The sequence below is a fragment of the Anomaloglossus baeobatrachus genome, chromosome 5 (assembly GCF_048569485.1).
Source record: "Anomaloglossus baeobatrachus isolate aAnoBae1 chromosome 5, aAnoBae1.hap1, whole genome shotgun sequence".
Lineage (NCBI taxonomy): Eukaryota > Metazoa > Chordata > Amphibia > Anura > Aromobatidae > Anomaloglossus > Anomaloglossus baeobatrachus.
In genome coordinates, this window is record NC_134357.1 from 37,001,278 (window position 1) to 37,021,920 (window position 20,643).

The following is a 20,643-nucleotide window of genomic DNA, read 5'->3' on the forward strand; positions in this document are numbered from 1 at the left end:
CCTGAATATGGAGCTGCCATTGGTGCTGCTATTAATGTTGGTTTTCATTTGATTTTGCTTCATTCTTTTCCAAGTTATCTTGAGTTAATGCAATATTTTGCAACGCTACCCAAACTTCTTGGAGCCTCAAGGAAAAATGTTAGACTTTACAAAAGAGTCGTCAAATCTCCTGGATGCTCTCCGACCGAAGCCTCCTCCAGCAAAGCGGCACAATCTGAGCTTTCTTGTCCATAATGCTGATTTGTTCGGTAATCAGTTGGAGTCCCAGAATCCAGAACTACAAATTTTTGAGGTAGGAAATAAGATGCATTTCTTACCAGGGTTTAAAGAATAAAAATTAAGCTTGAGGACCTCTCTATTTATTTATTATTCTTTTTTTTTATTACCTCTCTAAAAACTATTTCCAAAAGTAAAAGTAAAAGTACTAAAAGTAAAAGCAACTATGTAGACTTCATGTACCCCTAGCCGGAGCAGAGATTCAGACTACATGCTCAGCTTTCCTGTACACTTAGCTTTGGCCGTGGCTTCTTGTGACCCTAGTAACCCTAGTTTGGACCCAAATTTTATCTAGCCCTGTCCATTTTAAGACATCATGTAATGCTAGCTTAGACCAAGTCTTTGTGTGGACCTGGATCCAGTCCAGATTTCATAAACTCATCTAGTCCCAACTCAATGACTTCATGTGGCCATAATCTAGACCTGGGGTTCCCAACCTTACATAGTTACATAGTTACTCAGGTTGAAAAATGACCTAGGTCCATCTAGTTCAACCTTCCTCCACCAGTTCTGCTCAACCTGTGGCTTGGGACTCACATGTGGCTTGTAGGCCAATGATATGTGGCTTGCGGCTGTCTTCCAGCTTTGTGCATAAGCACCAGGTCTAGCACAGAGCCATGAACAGCAGGTCTCCAGATGGTGACTTTTATGCATCGCCCCTCACAGAAGAGCAGATATGAACGGGATAAGGTAGGAACCCCTGGATCTTGGTACACTGCATCGATGTGATTTCTGTGGAAAAATGTTGGCTGTCATTGTATTGGTAAAAGGATCTCTGGGTGTCACTACTGTGAGGGGGCGACATCTGGATGTGGCTCGCGACCCTCTCTCAGAGCTGAATGTGACTCGCGGCCCACTCTCAGTGCTGGATGTGGCTTGCAATCCTCTCTCTGACCTAGTTGTGGCTTGTGACCATCTCCTGTTGCTGAATGTGGCTTGCAACCCTCTCAGAGCTGAATGTGGCTTGCAACCCTCTCAGAGCTGGATGTGGCTTGCAACCCTCTCTCAGAGCTGGATGTGGCTTGCGTCCCTCTCTCAGAGCTGAATGTGGCTTGCAACCCTCTCTCAGAGCTGAATGTGGCTTGCAACCCTCTCTTAGAGCTAAATGTGGCTTGCAAACCTCTCTTAGAGCTAAAAGTGGCTTGCAAACCTCTCTTAGAGCTGAATGTGGGCCACAGCCCTCTCTCAGAGCTGAATGTGGCACATGACCCTTTATCAGAGCTGAATGTGGGCCACAGCCCTCTCTCAGAGCTGAATGTGGTTTCCAACCCTTTCTCAGAGCTAAATGTGGCTTGCAACCCTCTCTCAGAGATGAATGTGGCTCGCAACCCTCTCTTAGAGCTGAATGTGGCTCTCATGGTCAAAAATGTTGGGCACCTATGATCTAGATGGCTCAAATTTAGGGTATACCTAGCTCCAGACCAAACTTCTTGTGGCTCTACTCCATGCCCAAACTTTTTCTATTCCTAGTTGAAGACTTTGTGTAGTCCCAAATGCTACTCAGACTTCATGTAGCCCTAGTTGTGGCCCAGAGCTCATTTTGTCCCAGCCCAACCTTACTTCTTATTAATTGTAGGCAGATATACAGTATATTGCATATTTACCATGACTAATTACTTTCTTCCAACAAAGAAGCGTCCTCGTTGTTTTTCCTCTCCTTGCATTACATATTGATCGGCATTCGCGCTGTCCTATTAATATGAGATGATTTAATGCAGCCATTTCAGATGAATTCTTGTTTTATGCAGTAACAGCTGCCGCTATCGGAGACCCGGCAAATTATTTTACTCAATAATCACAAATCTGACTCTTGTGTGATAGATGAGTCTATACTAACACACCTCTGAAGGCAATATAGTCTGCGAGCGCTATGCTCAGGAGACAACCATGAAACTCACATTTTTTGTTTTGTCTGATCGGTTGTGAGTTATGTTCATTGTTCCTCACTACATAATTCTATCAACTTGTTGTGAGTGTGTTTATATATATATATATATATATATATATATATATATATATTATTTATTTTTTTATTTTTTTTTTATTTATTATTATTTTTATTTTTTTTTTACTTTTGGGCCCCCCTACAACTTGAGGATGGAAAAAACAAAAAAGCAGCACCAAATGTGCACTACAGCACTAAACATTCCAAACTGTACTTATTTTAAAAATTTTGAGATTTTTGGCAAAAAATTGCAATTTCTTGAGCTGCTTCGCCACGTCACGGCAAATCTCATTTGAAGCAGTCCTACACTAAAATATTTTTATAAAATGTGCCATACGGCCTCACATATGAATAGTAGAACTGCTCTTAGCAGCACTCACCTGGTCTATTTCAATCCCGTACCCATGACTGAGTCATGGCTGTGGGCGGGACAGGTCCAAGCAAATGCTGCATGAAGTAAATAGCCTGTGGACAAAGCCTGATGACTTAATGTGAACAGTCACCAACCGCCAAAATCTAGACAGATGGAATACATCCCAAATTGGGGTGCAAAGCAAGGTGGAGGTCAACCACCGACCAATTCAATGAAGAAAAAACAAAAAAGCAGCACCAAATGTGCACTACAGCACTAAACATTCCAAACTGTACTTATTTTAAAAATTTTGAGATTTTTGGCAAAAAATTGCAATTTCTTGAGCTGCTTCGCCACGTCACGGCAAATCTCATTTGAAGCAGTCCTACACTAAAATATTTTTATAAAATGTGCCATACGGCCTCACATATGAATAGTAGAACTGCTCTTAGCAGCACTCACCTGGTCTATTTCAATCCCGTACCCATGACTGAGTCATGGCTGTGGGCGGGACAGGTCCAAGCAAATGCTGCATGAAGTAAATAGCCTGTGGACAAAGCCTGATGACTTAATGTGAACAGTCACCAACCGCCAAAATCTAGACAGATGGAATACATCCCAAATTGGGGTGCAAAGCAAGGTGGAGGTCAACCACCGACCAATTCAATGAAGAAAAAACAAAAAAGCAGCACCAAATGTGCACTACAGCACTAAACATTCCAAACTGTACTTATTTTAAAAATTTTGAGATTTTTGGCAAAAAATTGCAATTTCTTGAGCTGCTTCGCCACGTCACGGCAAATCTCATTTGAAGCAGTCCTACACTAAAATATTTTTATAAAATGTGCCATACGGCCTCACATATGAATAGTAGAACTGCTCTTAGCAGCACTCACCTGGTCTATTTCAATCCCGTACCCATGACTGAGTCATGGCTGTGGGCGGGACAGGTCCAAGCAAATGCTGCATGAAGTAAATAGCCTGTGGACAAAGCCTGATGACTTAATGTGAACAGTCACCAACCGCCAAAATCTAGACAGATGGAATACATCCCAAATTGGGGTGCAAAGCAAGGTGGAGGTCAACCACCGACCAATTCAATGAAGAAAAAACAAAAAAGCAGCACCAAATGTGCACTACAGCACTAAACATTCCAAACTGTACTTATTTTAAACATCGATGGACAGTGATCATGCCTCTTCAAAATTAATTGGTCTGATGGAAACTTTTGGTTTGTCATAAAGTACATTTTGGTACAACCCATTTAATCCCTTCATGACCGTCCGATTTTGTGCTTTCCGTTTTCTTTTTTTTGCCATTCTTCTTACGAGAGACGTAAGTTTTGTATTTTTTAGTCAATATCGTCATGTGAAGGCTCTTTTTTTTGAGGAACAAGCTGTACTTTTAAATGAAACCATGAGTTTTACCATGTAGTGTACTGGAAAATGGCAAAAAAATTCCAAATGCAGAAAAATTGCAAAAAAACGTTTGTTTGCACTATTGTTTTTGAGATATTTTATTCACTATGTTCTCTAAATGGTAAAACTGATGTGTTGGTGTGATGCCTGAGGTTGGTGCGAGTTCGTAGACACCAAACATGAATAGGGTTACTTTTATCTAAGGGGTTAAAAAAAATCAGAAGTTTGTTCGAAAAAAGTGGCGTGTGTTTTTCGCCATTTTCCGCGACCCGTAGCGTTCTCATTTTTTCGGATCTATGGCTCAAGTGACAACTTATTTTTTGCATCTTGAGCCAACAATTTTAGCGGTACCATTTTTGCGCACATGCAACGTTTTGATCGCCTGTTATTGCATTTTGCACAAAATTTGCAACCAAAAAACTTAATTTTGGCGTTTGGAATTTTTTTTGCCGCTACGCCATTTACAGATCAGACTAATTTATTTTATATTTTGATAGATCGGGCATTTTTGAACGCAGCGATACCAAGTGTGTGTATATTTTTAATTTTTTTAACCCTTTCATTTTCAATGGGGCGAAAGGGGGGTGATTTGAACTTTTTTTTTTTTATTTTACTAGTACCCCTAGGGGGCTATAAGGATTAGCTGTTTGATCGCTCATTCATTTCTCCCGATCATAGCAGCACCACTCAGACCGGGAGAAATGATCATCTCTTGTAACAGCCAGTACTCGGCTGTTTCTTACAGGACCTGAGTCATTTGAGCTACAGGACCTTGTGCTACCATGACAACAACCAGATCCACGTGATCACGTCATGTGACTTCTGGTATCGGCCTGTAAGTAAAGTTTTAGCTTGGTCGCGATTATAATGGCGCTGTCACATATTGGGGTTAAAAGGCACGGGCAGAACGCGATTCCACTGGTGCCTGGCAGGCACACATGTCAGCTGTACAAATCAGCTGACATGTGCGCTGATCGCCGCAGGCTGCTTTCATGCAATATTACCGCCTGCAATCGTTAAGTGGTTAAAGGGGCATCCCAACCATAGTAAGATGACTATGGAACCATTGCAGCTATTAAGCAGTGTCCGGATGTAAGTATCTGACCGTAGTCACACCTATGCTATTCTTCTCAAATCAGCTCTATTAATCAGATTTTTCCATAGGTTTTTCCATTGGAAGTAATCGTTTTGGAGAAAGACTGCTTATCTACGAGGATTATGCAGAAGAACAGCAGCCTATCAATGACATCTTAACATTGTGAAAGGATAAATATGCTTACGACTGAGTTATTTAGATTTATTACGTAGTCTATTATTTTCTACTTAAACATAAAAAGCGGTGACCCAGATCTCAGCGGCTGCACTTTAAAAAAAGAAAAAACTAAATTACAATTATACCGTCAGATTGCAGCAGATTTGAGACTTGTAAAGTTAAACTATCCCTCGTGCATGTATATTAGTTTCCTGACATTCTGTTGCCATAGTGACAAAAGACAGAAGACTTTATTACATTCCGAGGTGCAAGTAGCACAAACGTGCTGTAACTTATGGTAACCATCCAGGTATGATCTTTCGATGGTCTGGCCGGAGAGGGCTGAAGGTTGTGGCGTGGACCTTGAGGCCTAAATCGTTAGGCCTAAAGTGAGACTTTAATACATGTGCAGCTTATAAAATGAGCTGATATTAAAGATGAGGAAATCCATTCCCAGGTACCTGGTCCAGCGGCCAGGTGAGTATTCAATGAGTGCAAGACCAAAACTTTGCGAATAACCTCCTACTTGCCAGCATCCACATGATTTTTTCTTATTATTCATTACAGGCCTATTAATGACCTATTTTCACACACCATTCCTGGATTCAGGCTTTGCTTTCCTCAGCCCGGTCCGCTAAACTCTGTTGTACTCCATGTTGGGCTTTGCAGATGGCCCGGCGTGATCCCATGACCTCATCTGCCTGGTCCTATTTAAGGCTCACCAAGACACATATCTCTGCCTTGTTATGAAGATTTTTAGTTTGTCTGTGCACAACAACCTGCTCCCGGTCTACCAGTATCTCTGCTACCTGACTGTGGTCTATGAGACATCTCTTGTCTGCCTGTGGCATCCAGTATCTCTGCTACTTGTTTGCAGTCTCCAAGATGTCTCCTGCCTGCAGCTTCCAGTATGTCTGCTACCTATCTGTGGTCTCCAAGACGTTTCTTGTCTGCCTACAGCTTCAAGTATTTCTGCTACCTGTCTGGGGTCTCCAGGATGTCTTCTGTCTGCCTGTGACTTACAGTATTGTAAGACCTGTTAACATTTATATGTATATATATATATATAGGTTAAAAGACTGTTTGGTGGACTTCCTTGTGTTATGCTGCCACCTGCTGCTCAAGTGACTAGATTGAGTCTGGAACAGGAGGAGGAGGAGTCTACATGTGGCTGTGTTTTTGGCAGAGAGGAGTGTGCTGGAGTCGGCTGTAAGATAGAAGGCCTCAGTCTGCCCTGTTTTTCCGAGGTCCAAGTACCTCAGAGTGTTGCGTGGTGTCTCCCCCAAGACACAGATCCAAAGAGGCTGGATGTGGAGCGAGGAGCCAGGCAGCACGTGCAAATTACAAAATTACAGATCCAAAGAGGCTGGATGTGGAGCGAGGAGCCAGGCAGCACGTGCAAGTTACAGACCCGGGACAAAGACTGAACTTTAGAGGTGTCTGCCAGCGGAATACGGGCCCCAACGGTGACGAGGTACCCCACGCTGAAACCTGCAGTTAAGTGTGCACACTACTTTTAGTTAGGGACAGATAGGAAAAGACTGCACTGTGTTATACGAGTAAGATAACAAGGACTCTGCGTTTTTTTGTTTAATAAGGATTTCTGTGTTTTGCTTTTGGGAGTACAATCTGAGGCTTCCTATCCTTGACAAGTTATTCAAAGTGGTTGTATGTATATTGCATTATATCTACTGCTGTGCACATTCCCGCTTTTCTTCCCCCTCCTTTCCCGCACTATTCCTCCACCTGTGTTGTGCAATACATTATTAAATTTGCATTGATTAACCCCCGTGGTTCCGTGCAGTCCTTGCGTATCCCGTTACCTGCAGTATTACATTTGGCGTAGTCGGCAGGATACGCAGGCTGGTACGAAACAATGGACGGACAGGGGGGTGTCGCTGATGGAGGTGTTCTAATACAACCTGATGGGGGAATACCAGCAAGGCAGCTGTCCCTGGGGGCTATGCTGACCCATATACCAAAATTTACTGGCAGCAATGTTCCTCTCCATGACTGGGCGCAGAGAGTGAGGGGCATGTTGAGAGTAGCAGGAGTGACTGCAGAAAATCAAGGGGAGATATTGTTGATTGCCCTTGAAGGCCATGCTCAAGAGACTATTTTATTGCGCCCTGAGAGTGAACGAAAGACGTTAGAGCAGGTGGTGAAGATTCTTGAGAGAATGTATGGCGGGAAACCAGAAGCAGGAGATTTACAGGCGCAACTGTTCTACAGGCTGCAGGGTGAAGAAGAAGGTCTGCCAGAGTATGCAAATGCACTCCAGAGAATAATGAGACAAATGCTTACAGCAGAGCCAGAGCTAGCACAAACCCCCGGTTATGCTGACCGTACCCTGCGAGATCAATTCCTCCGCGGATTACATAACCCCAAGATCAAAGGTGCCCTCCGTGAACGGCTCAGGGTAGAAAAAAAACTAACTTTCCAGGAAATATTGGAAGAAGCAGTCTCCCGCACACAAACTGAAAATTGCGACCCGCAGAACGCCTTGGGTGAAGTTTGCATGCATAAGGTAGTCCCGGGTGAGAAAAACCGAGAACCGAGCCAACTTGAGGCTAAAGTGGATCAGTTACAAGAGACTGTTACTGCTCTACAAGAGTTGCTGAAGAATATGCAAGCCCCGGCGTCAGAAGTAAGAACGACAGCACCGCGGCCAAATACCCGCACGCATACCTATCAAGAAGAGAGGGGACAGATCGAGCAGAGACGACCGAGACCCGCTGAAGACTACCGGTGTTGGAACTGTGGAAATCGGAACCATTTATTCCGACACTGTCCGGAGAGGAAGACTTCTCAAGAAAGACCGCCGTTAAACTAGTGCCTCCCTCCATGGATGGGCACATGGCGGGGAGACCAACTGAGCTTAGAGAAAACCAACGCCCTGAAGATATAGCAGCCTGCACGCCGACGATCACGGCCGAATTTGAAGGGAAAGAAGTAAAATGCCTGATGGATACTGGGTCCCAAGTGACCACCATGCCAGAACAGTTCTTCTACCAACATTTTGGACAAACTGTATCCATTGACAAAGGGGCACATATCAAACTGAGGGCTGCAAACAATCTTCCCATTCCGGTTGTAGGGGTCGTGTGGATGAACATACGTGCCTGTGGCCAGAACTTAGGCAAAAAAGGGATTGTGTTAACGGAGGGCCGGTACGACAAAGAGGTGCCAGCTATCGTGGGCATGAACGTCCTGAAAGAATTAGACCAGTTGCTCTTCAACAAGGGGGGCTGTGATTACTGGAAGACGACAGTTGCTAACAGGCCTGCCCAAAAGGTCTTCCAACACCTTATCCGTGCCCAAGGACTGTGGAAGAATGGTGGGAGCCGCTACCCGGTGGGGAGGGTTCGAGTCCCAAGACAGACAACAATTACTCTACCTCCAAATCGTGAGACAGTCCTCACCTTGCCAGTCGGGGCCCACCGTACACTCGAGGGGATGGAGGTGTTGGTGGAGCCTTACCGTGGTGAAGAGAACGGAGACGAACCGTTGGTGGCTCGCACTTTAGCAACAGTAAGAAATGGAAGGGTCCCTTTCCGTTGCGTGAACACCGGTGAACAGGCCTACACCTTGACCTCGGGAGTTGTTCTGGCCCATGTCTACCTGGCGCCCGAAGAGGTGGCGGCTGCAGAATCGATTGAATTGCAGCCCATGGCAGGGGAAGCCTGGAATTGGGCTCTTTCTATGGAAAGAAAAGAGAAACCCACTGATCAATGGAACAGTCGCGTCATCTTAGGGCAGATGGGAGTGGACCTGAGCCCCTTCGATTCGGAGCAAGCCCAAGCCATAGAGGACTTTATTTGGGAGAATCAAGCCACGTTCTCCCGTCACGCAGAAGATTTCGGCTGTACTGACAAGATTCAGCACGAAATACCCACAGGAGATGCCCCACCGATCAGGGAAAGGTACAGGCAAATACCCCCAAACTACTACCAAGAGGTAAAAGAGCTTTTGGCGCAGATGCTGAAGAGCGGGGTGGTAAGAGAAAGTCAGAGTCCATGGGCTGCCCCAATCGTGCTGGTCAAGAAGAAGGATGGGTCTACCCGCTTCTGTGTTGACTACCGCAAGCTTAATGGATGCACGGTTCGTGATTCCTACCCTCTGCCCCGGATAGAGGAGTCCCTGTCGGCGTTGGGAAAGGCACGTTACTTCTCCTCCCTCGATCTGGCCAGCGGATATTGGCAGGTCCCTGTGGCAGAGAAAGACAAGGCCAAGACCGCATTTATTGTACCCATGGGACTCTTCGAGTTCAACCGCATGCCGTTTGGACTAAATAATGCCCCAGGAACCTTTCAGCGCCTCATGGAAAGTTGCCTTGGAGACATGAACTTCGAGGCCACATTGATTTACCTGGACGACATAGTAGTGTATTCTGCAACCTTTGAGAAACATCTAGAAAACCTGGGCCAAGTGTTTCAGCGGTTACGGGCCCATGGGCTTAAACTAAAACCAAAAAAATGTCGGATCTTTCAGGAAGAGATTGAATATCTCGGACACAAGGTGTCGGAAGCCGGCGTACAGCCCTCCGATGGGAAAGTGAGAGCAGTGCTACAATGGCCCACACCCAGCACAGTGCGGGAGGTTCGAGCTTTCCTGGGGCTAGCCGGATATTACCGTCGCTTTATCAAAGATTTCGCAAAGGAGGCAGAACCTTTGCACGAATTGCTCCGAGGCACTGCGAAAGGACCAAAAGCACAGAAAATTTGCTGGGGACCAAGACAAGCAGAAGCCTTACACCGATTGAAAGAGGCCTTGGTTAGCGCCCCTGTGCTTGCCTATGCAGACTATAACCTCCCCTTTCGGTTGTATACAGACGCGAGTCTCTACGGCCTGGGTGCAGTACTGGCCCAGGTACAGAATGGTACTGAACGGGTGATTGCATATGGAAGTCGGACGTTGCGAGAAGCCGAGCGCAATCCCGAGAATTACAGTTCCTTTCGGTTGGAATTACTGGCACTAGTATGAGCAATAACCGAAAGGTTCTCGGAATATCTCACGGGAGCTCAAATTGAAGTCTATACGGATAATAACCCCCTGGCTCACATCTCCACCGCCAAACTGGGAGCAATGGAACAGAGGTGGCTGGTACGACTGTCCAGATACAATTATCATGTGCAGTACCGCTCTAAGCATGAAAATCAGAATGCGGATGCCCTTTCTCGTGTTACCACCGAAGCCCCAGTGGGGGAGAGAGATGAACAGTTGGAGGAAGACGAAATTCCGGACTTTAGTAAATTCACCGCTCAAGTGGTAGAGGCTCGTATGCTGGAAATTACGTCGGGCACGACATCACGCCTGCTTGGCCAAACCAGAGAGGAATGGGTGAAAATCCAGTCATCTGACCCAGAACTGCTTCAAGTGAAAGAGTGGGTGATCCAGCAGCGCAAGCCTAGAAAGGAAATACGGGCCACGCTGTCGCACGTGGCCCTCCAGATTCTCAGCCAGTGGGATAAGCTGTCGGTGCAAGAAGGGATGCTGTATCGGAAGGTGCACCTAGCTACAGAGTTGGAAGTACGGTGGCAAGTAGTGATACCCCAGAAGATGGCAGTACCATTGGCCCGAGAGGCGCATGAGAAGGGAGCCCATTTCGGACCGGACAAGACTTACCAGTGGTTGCAAAGAATAGTATACTGTCCTCAGATGCTTCGGGCAGTAGAGAAGGCCTGTAAACTGTGCCGTTCCTGCGAGTTAAGTAAGGCTCCTCCACAGCAAGCACCAGTACAGACTATTGTAACCAAAGAGCCGTTGGAAGTACTCATGATCGATTATCTCAAGATTGGCCACTCCCACCGGGGCTATCAGTTCTGCCTTGTAATGACAGATCACTTCTCCAAATTTGCGGTGGTGACGCCCACCAGAGATCAGACGGCTGAATCAGCTGCTCGAGCCATCAGTGATGACTTTATCCGGGTGTACGGCTGCCCCAAAAGAATACATTCTGACCAAGGAGCTTGCTTTCAGGGCAGTGTCATGAGAGAGCTGCAAAGGATTTACGGAATGCAGAAGTCAAGGACTACGCCTTATCATCCGCAGGGCAACGGAGCCTGCGAGAGATTTAACCGGACCCTCCTACAAATGCTACGCACGTTGGAGGATGATCGTAAGAATCACTGGCCCGGCTATCTCGCAGAACTCGTGTGGGCGTACAATAATCGTGTCCACTCCACCACTGGGTACACCCCATACGTGCTACTGTTTGGAAGAGCCGGAAGAGGCATTGAAGAGCTGAACCTAGCTCCCCCCGAGATCAGTGAAGGTCAGAGCGTAGGTTCCTGGGTTGATTGTCACCGTCGACGGCTGGAGACTATCCATCGAATTGTCACCAAGCGGTTGCAAGAAAAGACACACCCGCAGCGGAAACCTGTGTGTGAAACCCCGTTCTTACCAGGAGACAGAGTACTAGTTGCAGAGAAACACCCGAGACACAAGTTGAGCGAGCGCTGGAAAACAGAGCCGTACATTGTGATCAGAAGAATCTCGCCCCATGGATCAGTATACGAAGTGAGAGGCGAGCAAAGAGGCGGCACCCTCATCCTGCATCGTAATATGCTGAGGCCCTGCTATTCAGAAGACAGGACCAGACAAAGTACCCCGGAGACGGTGCCTGTGCCTGTTCCTGTTACCTTCGAAGAGGGCTCTGATGATGAAGAATGGTGGCGGGCCCCGACCAACCGAACAGACTGGGAGAGATCCACACCCCCATCCGTTCAAGACACAGGTGCCACCCCTGCAGAGCAGGAGTCACTAATCTCCAGAGATGGGGACGAGAATACTGTACTCCCTGATACGGCACCGACGTCTGGCGAGTTAGCTGTGGTGCCACGCCGGACTGAGCGGGCTAATGCTGGTATTCCCCCTGATCGGTACTTGGCAGATGAATTTGTGTGTTCTGTCACTGAATCCTGTTTTACGACATTGGCTCCCAAGCAACAGGTTGTGAAGCAGGGCAGGAGTTGCCACCGTGTGCCCCTTTGCAGAGTGCCTCAAGAGTGTATCGGCCGGGACGGCCGAGGTTAAAGAGGGGGGGAAATGTAAGACCTGTTAACATTTATATGTATATATATATATATAGGTTAAAAGACTGTTTGGTGGACTTCCTTGTGTTATGCTGCCACCTGCTGCTCAAGTGACTAGATTGAGTCTGGAACAGGAGGAGGAGGAGTCTACATGTGGCTGTGTTTTTGGCAGAGAGGAGTGTGCTGGAGTCGGCTGTAAGATAGAAGGCCTCAGTCTGCCCTGTTTTTCCGAGGTCCAAGTACCTCAGAGTGTTGCGTGGTGTCTCCCCCAAGACACAGATCCAAAGAGGCTGGATGTGGAGCGAGGAGCCAGGCAGCACGTGCAAATTACAAAATTACAGATCCAAAGAGGCTGGATGTGGAGCGAGGAGCCAGGCAGCACGTGCAAGTTACAGACCCGGGACAAAGACTGAACTTTAGAGGTGTCTGCCAGCGGAATACGGGCCCCAACGGTGACGAGGTACCCCACGCTGAAACCTGCAGTTAAGTGTGCACACTACTTTTAGTTGGGGACAGATAGGAAAAGACTGCACTGTGTTATACGAGTAAGATAACAAGGACTCTGCGTTTTTTTGTTTAATAAGGATTTCTGTGTTTTGCTTTTGGGAGTACAATCTGAGGCTTCCTATCCTTGACAAGTTATTCAAAGTGGTTGTATGTATATTGCATTATATCTACTGCTGTGCACATTCCCGCTTTTCTTTCCCCTCCTTTCCCGCACTATTCCTCCACCTGTGTTGTGCAATACATTATTAAATTTGCATTGATTAACCCCCGTGGTTCCGTGCAGTCCTTGCGTATCCCGTTACCTGCAGTATTACAGTATCTCTGCTAGTTGTTTATGGTCTCCAAGATGTCTCCCGCCTGACTGCAGTTTCCAGCACCTCTTCTACCTGTCTGCGGTCTCAAAAACATCTACTATCTGCCAGTGGCTCCTTGTGTCTCTGCTTGCTACCAGCCCCCTGTCTAACCTGCAGCTTCCAGTACCTCTGCTGCCAACCTCTTGTCTGCCTGCTGCTTCCAGGACCTCTGCTGCCAGCCTCGTGTCTGCCTGTAGCTTCCAATACCTCTGCTACCAGTCTCCTATTTGCCTGCAACTTCCAATACCTCTGCTACCAGCCCTCTGTCTGCCTGCTGCTTCCAGCACTTCTGTTGCCAACCTCCTGTCTTCCTGCTGCTTCCAGTACCTCTGCTGTCAGCCTCCTGTCTGCCTGCAGCTTCCAATACATCTGCTGCCAACCTCCTGTCTGCAGCTTCCAATACCTCTGCTAACAGACTCATTTCTGCCTGAAGCTTGCAATATCTCTGCTGCCAGCCTCCTGTCTACCTGCAGCTTCCAGTACCTTTGCTACCAGCCTCCTGTCAACCTGCAGCTTCCAGTACCTTTGCTACCAGCCTCCTGTCTACCTGCAGCTTCCAGTACCTTTGCTGCCAGCCTCCTGTCTACCTGCAGCTTCCAGTACCTTTGCTGCCAGCCTCCTGTCTACCTGCAGCTTTCAGTACCTCTGCTGCCAACCTCCTGTCTACCTGCAGCTTACAGTACCTTTGCTGCCCGCCTCCTGTCTACCTGCAGCTTACAGTACCTCTGCTGCCAACCTCCTGTCTACCTGCAGCTTACAGTACCTTTGCTGCCCACCTCCTGTCTACCTGCAGCTTTCAATACCTCTGCTGCCAGCCTCCTATCTGTCTGCCAATTCCAGTACCTCTGCTTTCTGTTTCCCATGTGCCTCACCTGCCTGCTGCATCTACGCCCATGGTCCGTGTGCCCACCTGCACGTTGGACTTGGAGGATATATGTCACGCTCCCCGGGTCCTCGGCTCCCCTCCCCGGGTCCTCAGCCCCGCTCCCCGGCTCACCTGCCACGCTCCCCTCGTCCCAGCCTCCGGTGCCCGTCCTCCATAGGTCCTCTGGTCGCCGATCCCGGCGTCCGACATCTTCCCAGGCCCTGGCCGGCTCTCCTGCGTCCTCCTCGCAGCCTCCTTCCCTGGCTTCTGGCACCCGGGCCGCGCGCATGCGCATTAGGGCACGCGCGCGGTCACTGACCCTTTCTTAAAGGGCCAGCGTCCAGTAACAGGAAATGAGGTTAGTCAGGTTCAGGGTATAAAGGGGGTTCTTGTCCAAGGGGGCGGGGCCTGATCTTCGTGTTCCCTGAGCTAGGAGTCAGGTCTCCTGGTGTTTATGTGCCTGTACTCACCTATCTCTCTTTGTAGAGCCGTACCTGCCTCGCCATCCAGTCTGCCGTATCCCGAACCCCGCACGCTGTCCGTCTGCCATCCGACAGCACCTGCCATCTCGGATCCCTGCGGTGACCCGTCATCTTGCTCCAGAGGTTCCGGACTCCGCCTGATATCATCTCGGCCTCCGAACCTGAGCTACGTCACCAAGACTACCTTCTGTGACTCCGTGGTCCCAGGGACTCCTCCGCTGTCTTCACTTGCACGGACTACCCTGCTGCCCTTCAGTGCTTCAGCTGCCGGACTCCCTACCTCCATCTTAGAGTTCGGTCCAGTGGATCCACCTCCTGGGTCTGCCCGACCGCCCGGCCGTGACAGTAAGATCAGGCCATGGATCCCGCTGCTGCACTAATGGCCCTGCAAGAGGAACTCCAACGCCAGCGTGAAGTCCAGACCCGCATGCTGCAATTCATGACCTCCGTGGACACCCGCCTGTACACATTACAAGCATCAATGACGCCTGCGGCACCCAGGTCCCCCGCCAGGCAAGCCATGGCTCCCGTACCAGTGGCAGCCTCTTCAGATGCTTCCCGACTCCGTTTGGCGTCACCTCCTCGGTATGCTGGAGATCCCAAGACCTGCAGGGGCTTTATAAACCAATGTTCCCTTCACTTCACGCAGCTGCCACATCTGTTCGCCTCCGACCAAGCCAAGGTCGCCTTTATAATGTCCCACCTAGAGGGCGAGGCGCTGGCGTGGATGAACCCCTTGTGGGAGAAGGAGGACCCCATGACCAAGGATCTTCAACAGTTCCTACAGGCCTTCCGCAGTACCTTTGACGAGCCAGGACGCGCCTCTGCCTCTGCTTCATCACTCCTCCGCCTACGTCAAGGGACACTGACGGTGGGTCAATACGCCATCCGTTTCCGCACTTTGGCTTCAGAACTCGGGTGGAATAATGAGGCCCTAACAGCCGCCTTCTGGGAAGGACTCTCGAGTCGCATCAAGGATGAGTTGGCGGGTCGGGACGTGCCCTCCACCCTAGATGCACTGATCGCCCTAGCAACTCGTGTGGACATACGTTTTCAGGAGCGCTCCAAAGAGCTATCTCGGGAGAGACGCCCGGTACGGCATTCTCCTCCTCCGCAGAAGTCCTCCGTTCCTCAGTCATCAACAGCTGGGATTCCCGTCCACGAGCCCATGCAGATCGACCGAGTGCGGCAGTCTGAACGACGTCGAGCAGAGCGGCTCGCCCAGGGCCTCTGCTTTTACTGTGGTGAGGACACCCACCTGCTACGCTCCTGTCCAGAGAGGCCGGGAAACTCCAAAGCCTAGGGTTGGTAGGAGAGGCCACCCTAGGTGCTGGGACCCTCTCTGACCCAGTTACATGGACAGTGCAAGTGACCACGGGAGAGACGCGGTTCACGGCTGATGCCTACCTCGATTCCGGGGCAGCAGGCAATTTCATCCAGCAGGCCACGGTGGACAAGTACCGGGTGCCTGTCATGCCACTCGACAAACCCCTAGTGATTGCCTCGGTGGATGGGAGGTCTCTCTCTGATACCATCTCCTTGATCACCAGGCCTGTCGAACTACGCATCGGTGCTCTTCACACCGAGAACATCGCTCTCTACGTTCTCCCACACATGTCCCACCAGATCCTGTTGGGACTCCCATGGTTGCGGACACATGAACCATCGGTTAGCTGGGGTACTGGCGAAGTCACCCGTTGGGGCTCTTCGTGTCATGAGAGGTGCCTAAAGTCCATACCACCCCTCCGACGACCTCCGGTTCCTGAGACCCTAACGGGGCTGCCTTCGGCCTATTGGTCCTTTGCCGATGTCTTTGACAAAAAGGAATCCGAGGTACTGCCGCCACATCGTCCATACGATTGTGCCATTGACCTGCTTCCAGGGACAACCCCACCTAGAGGACGGATATATCCTTTATCTCCAGCCGAAACCAGGGCCATGTCAGATTACATCTCAGAGAGCCTAGCAAGAGGGTTCATTCGGAGATCCTCCTCTCCTGCTGGAGCAGGTTTCTTCTTTGTCAAGAAGAAAGAGGGCGACTTACGCCCATGCATAGACTACCGGGGTCTCAACCAAATCACCGTGAAAAACAAATACCCCCTGCCGTTCATTCCCGAATTATTTGACCGGCTTAGAGGAGCTCGTGTGTTCACCAAGCTGGATCTTCGGGGTGCTTACAATCTGGTACGCATCCGCTCTGGTGACGAATGGAAAACCGCGTTTAATACGCGCGATGGACATTATGAGTACTGCGTGATGCCCTTCGGTCTGTGTAACGCTCCTGCCGTCTTCCAAGAACTGGTGAACGACGTGTTTCGGGACCTTCTCTACATCTGTGTGGTTGTTTATCTAGATGACATCCTTATCTTCTCTCCGGACCTCCAAACCCACAGAGAAAACGTACAGCTGGTCTTACAAAGACTGAGAGAGAATCGCCTGTACGCAAAGTATGAGAAGTGTGTCTTTGAGCAGTCTTCCCTCCCCTTTCTGGGGTACATCATCTCTGATACTGGACTGCAGATGGACCCCAAGAAGGTCTCCGCCATCATCAACTGGCCTCCGCCTTCTGGACTGAAGGCAATCCAACGCTTCCTGGGATTCGCCAACTACTACCGCCAGTTTATCCCGCACTTCTCTGCCTTGACCGCTCCTCTCTCCGCTTTGACCAAAAAGGAGGCTAATCCTAAGGACTGGTCACCTGCGGCAGACGCCGCATTTTGTTCTTTGAAGCGAGCATTCGCCTCCGCCCCTGTACTCCACCGACCGGAGTTAAACCGCCAGTTCACCTTGGAGGTGGATGCCTCCTCCTCAGGAGCCGGAGCAGTGCTCATGCAAAAATCCTCCTCCGGGAAGATGGTGACCTGCGGTTTCTTCTCTAAGAGCTTCTCAGCACCCGAACGTAATTACACCATCGGTGACCGAGAACTACTGGCGGTCAAACTGGCTCTGGAGGAGTGGCGCTACCTCCTGGAAGGAGCAGTGTACCCCGTGATTATCTACACGGACCACAAAAACCTGGAATACCTGCGGTCCGCTCAGCGACTGAACCCACGGCAAGCCAGGTGGTCCTTATTCTTTGCCAGGTTTGACTTCCAGCTCCACTTCCGACCAGCGGACAAGAATGTACGCGCTGATGCCTTGTCTAGGTCTCTCATGCCCATGGAACAGGAGGAAGAGACTATCCAGCCTATCATCTCTCCTAGCAAGATTGTTCCGGTGGCTCCTGTCACTCTGGCCCAGATACCACCTGGGAAGACCTATGTCTCGGAGACCGACAGGCTAACGGTCTTACACTGGGGTCATACCTCAAAAACAGCCGGCCATGCAGGCCAGAAGAGAACATGGGGTGCAATTGTACGCCATTACTGGTGGCCATCTCTTCGCACGGACGTCGCCGCCTTTGTCTCTGCCTGCTCCTCTTGTGCCAGAAACAAGACGCCCAAACACCTCCCACATGGCCGCCTTCTGCCTCTGCCGATACCTTCGATTCCGTGGCAACACATAGCAATGGACTTTATTACGGACTTGCCATTGTCATCCGGGCACACAGTCATATGGGTCGTGGTGGACCGGTTCTCAAAAATGGCCCATTTCGTTCCTATGGCTGGACTGCCCTCTGCTCAGGAACTCGCGGACGCTTTTATACAACACATCTTCCGCTTGCATGGCTTTCCATTACACATCGTATCAGACAGAGGAACTCAGTTCACCTCCCGCTTCTGGAGGGCTCTCTGTAACCATCTGGGAGTGACTCTGGACTTTTCATCTGCATACCATCCTCAGTCTAATGGCCAAGTAGAGAGGGTCAATCAAATCTTGACCTCATTTCTACGTCACTATGTTAACGCCCATCACGACGACTGGTCCGCTCTTCTACCTTGGGCTGAATTCTCCCACAACCACCACATCAGTGAGTCGTCCTCCAGCTCTCCCTTCCATGTTGTTTACGGACTTCAGCCTTCCATCCCATTGCCTGTATCCCCCTCTTCGGATGTCCCTGCTGCAGATACAGTAGCCCGTGACTTTGCCACCATTTGGGACTCTGTCAAGGTGTCTCTAGGACGTGCTTCTCTGCGGATGAAGAGACACGCAGACAAGAAACGCCTGGATCCTCCGTGTTTCTCTCCTGGAGACCTCGTCTGGCTTTCTTCCCAGTACGTCCGCCTGAAGATACCTTCATACAAGCTGGGTCCTCGCTACATTGGGCCGTTTAAAGTCCTCACCAGGATCAATGAGGTCTCCTACAAGCTGCAGCTCCCGGCCACGATGAGGATACCCAACTCGTTCCACGTCTCCCTGCTCAAGCCGGTGGTCCTTGGTCCCTTCTCCGCTGCTGCCGGTCCAGCTCCTCCAGCTATTGCCGATGATGACATCTATGCGGTAAGGGATATCGTGGCCATGAAGACCGTACGAGGTCGGCAGTTCTTCCTGGTGGACTGGGAAGGGTATGGTCCTGAGGATAGGTCCTGGGAGCCCTGGGAGAACGTAGGCACTCCTCTTATCCGTGCCTTCTTGTCCCGGTTGCGGGGAGGGGGGCGTGGGGGGGGGGTACTGTCACGCTCCCCGGGTCCTCGGCTCCCCTCCCCGGGTCCTCAGCCCCGCTCCCCGGCTCACCTGCCACGCTCCCCTCGTCCCAGCCTCCGGTGCCCGTCCTCCATAGGTCCTCTGGTCGCCGATCCCGGCGTCCGACATCTTCCCAGGCCCTGGCCGGCTCTCCTGCGTCCTCCTCGCAGCCTCCTTCCCTGGCTTCTGGCACCCGGGCCGCGCGCATGCGCATTAGGGCACGCGCGCGGTCACTGACCCTTTCTTAAAGGGCCAGCGTCCAGTAACAGGAAATGAGGTTAGTCAGGTTCAGGGTATAAAGGGGGTTCTTGTCCAAGGGGGCGGGGCCTGATCTTCGTGTTCCCTGAGCTAGGAGTCAGGTCTCCTGGTGTTTATGTGCCTGTACTCACCTATCTCTCTTTGTAGAGCCGTACCTGCCTCGCCATCCAGTCTGCCGTATCCCGAACCCCGCACGCTGTCCGTCTGCCATCCGACAGCACCTGCCATCTCGGATCCCTGCGGTGACCCGTCATCTTGCTCCAGAGGTTCCGGACTCCGCCTGATATCATCTCGGCCTCCGAACCTGAGCTACGTCACCAAGACTACCTTCTGTGACTCCGTGGTCCCAGGGACTCCTCCGCTGTCTTCACTTGCACGGACTACCCTGCTGCCCTTCAGTGCTTCAGCTGCCGGACTCCCTACCTCCATCTTAGAGTTCGGTCCAGTGGATCCACCTCCTGGGTCTGCCCGACCGCCCGGCCGTGACAATATACCTCACCAAGTGTAGCTACCACCTATCTTATGGATCACCTATTCTACTGATAGGTCATGAATATGACCGTACAACCCCTTTAAAAGTAATGGTAATTCCTCAAATTACGGTGCTGGTGAAAAATATTTTCTTTTTCTCTTGCACCAAAAAATGCCATGACTATCCGACAAGGTAACACTTTCGCATTGATTTCTTATGATTTTCAGAATCTCTGCTTGATCCAGTGAATAGAAGTTATCTTGTTTACATCCATTGAAGGAAAACTTTCTGTACCGTAAAACAAAAGATGTTATCTTAGGGGAAACTAATAGACTAGCATTGTTTATAAAGCATTGGACTTCATCGGCGCAGTAAGCACCGGCCGGCGAGTGACTTTGTCTCCGTACAAGGCTCAACGTCAATTCAATGGGTTGAAATCACATAATTAAAGATAAAGTAGGCTTGTAAAATGAGGGAATTGGTGCGTGTCTTCTAATCCATGGTCTGTATTCATTCACAGCATGAACCAGACGGGAAACATGTCCTGTGTCACTTTACACTGAGGCTTTCGATTGAACACATTCCTTTAATTTCCTCTTACAGAGTGTGATAACAAGGCTGGCACATCCTACCGCGGCTCTATCACCAGTTACAATGTGATATTGGATGGGAGCTGAAAAGGACAGTAACAGAAAATTACAAATGACTGCAAAAAAAAAAATCACTTCCGAAGTTCTTTCCTTAATGGGCCGGCAGGTTTTTTTTTCTGTATGTATGGTGCAGAGATCAAGTTTTTAGTTTTAAAATATTCTCAATATGGAAGAAATAAGTTTCAAAGACGTTTCCTTACTTTCCTAAATGACAAG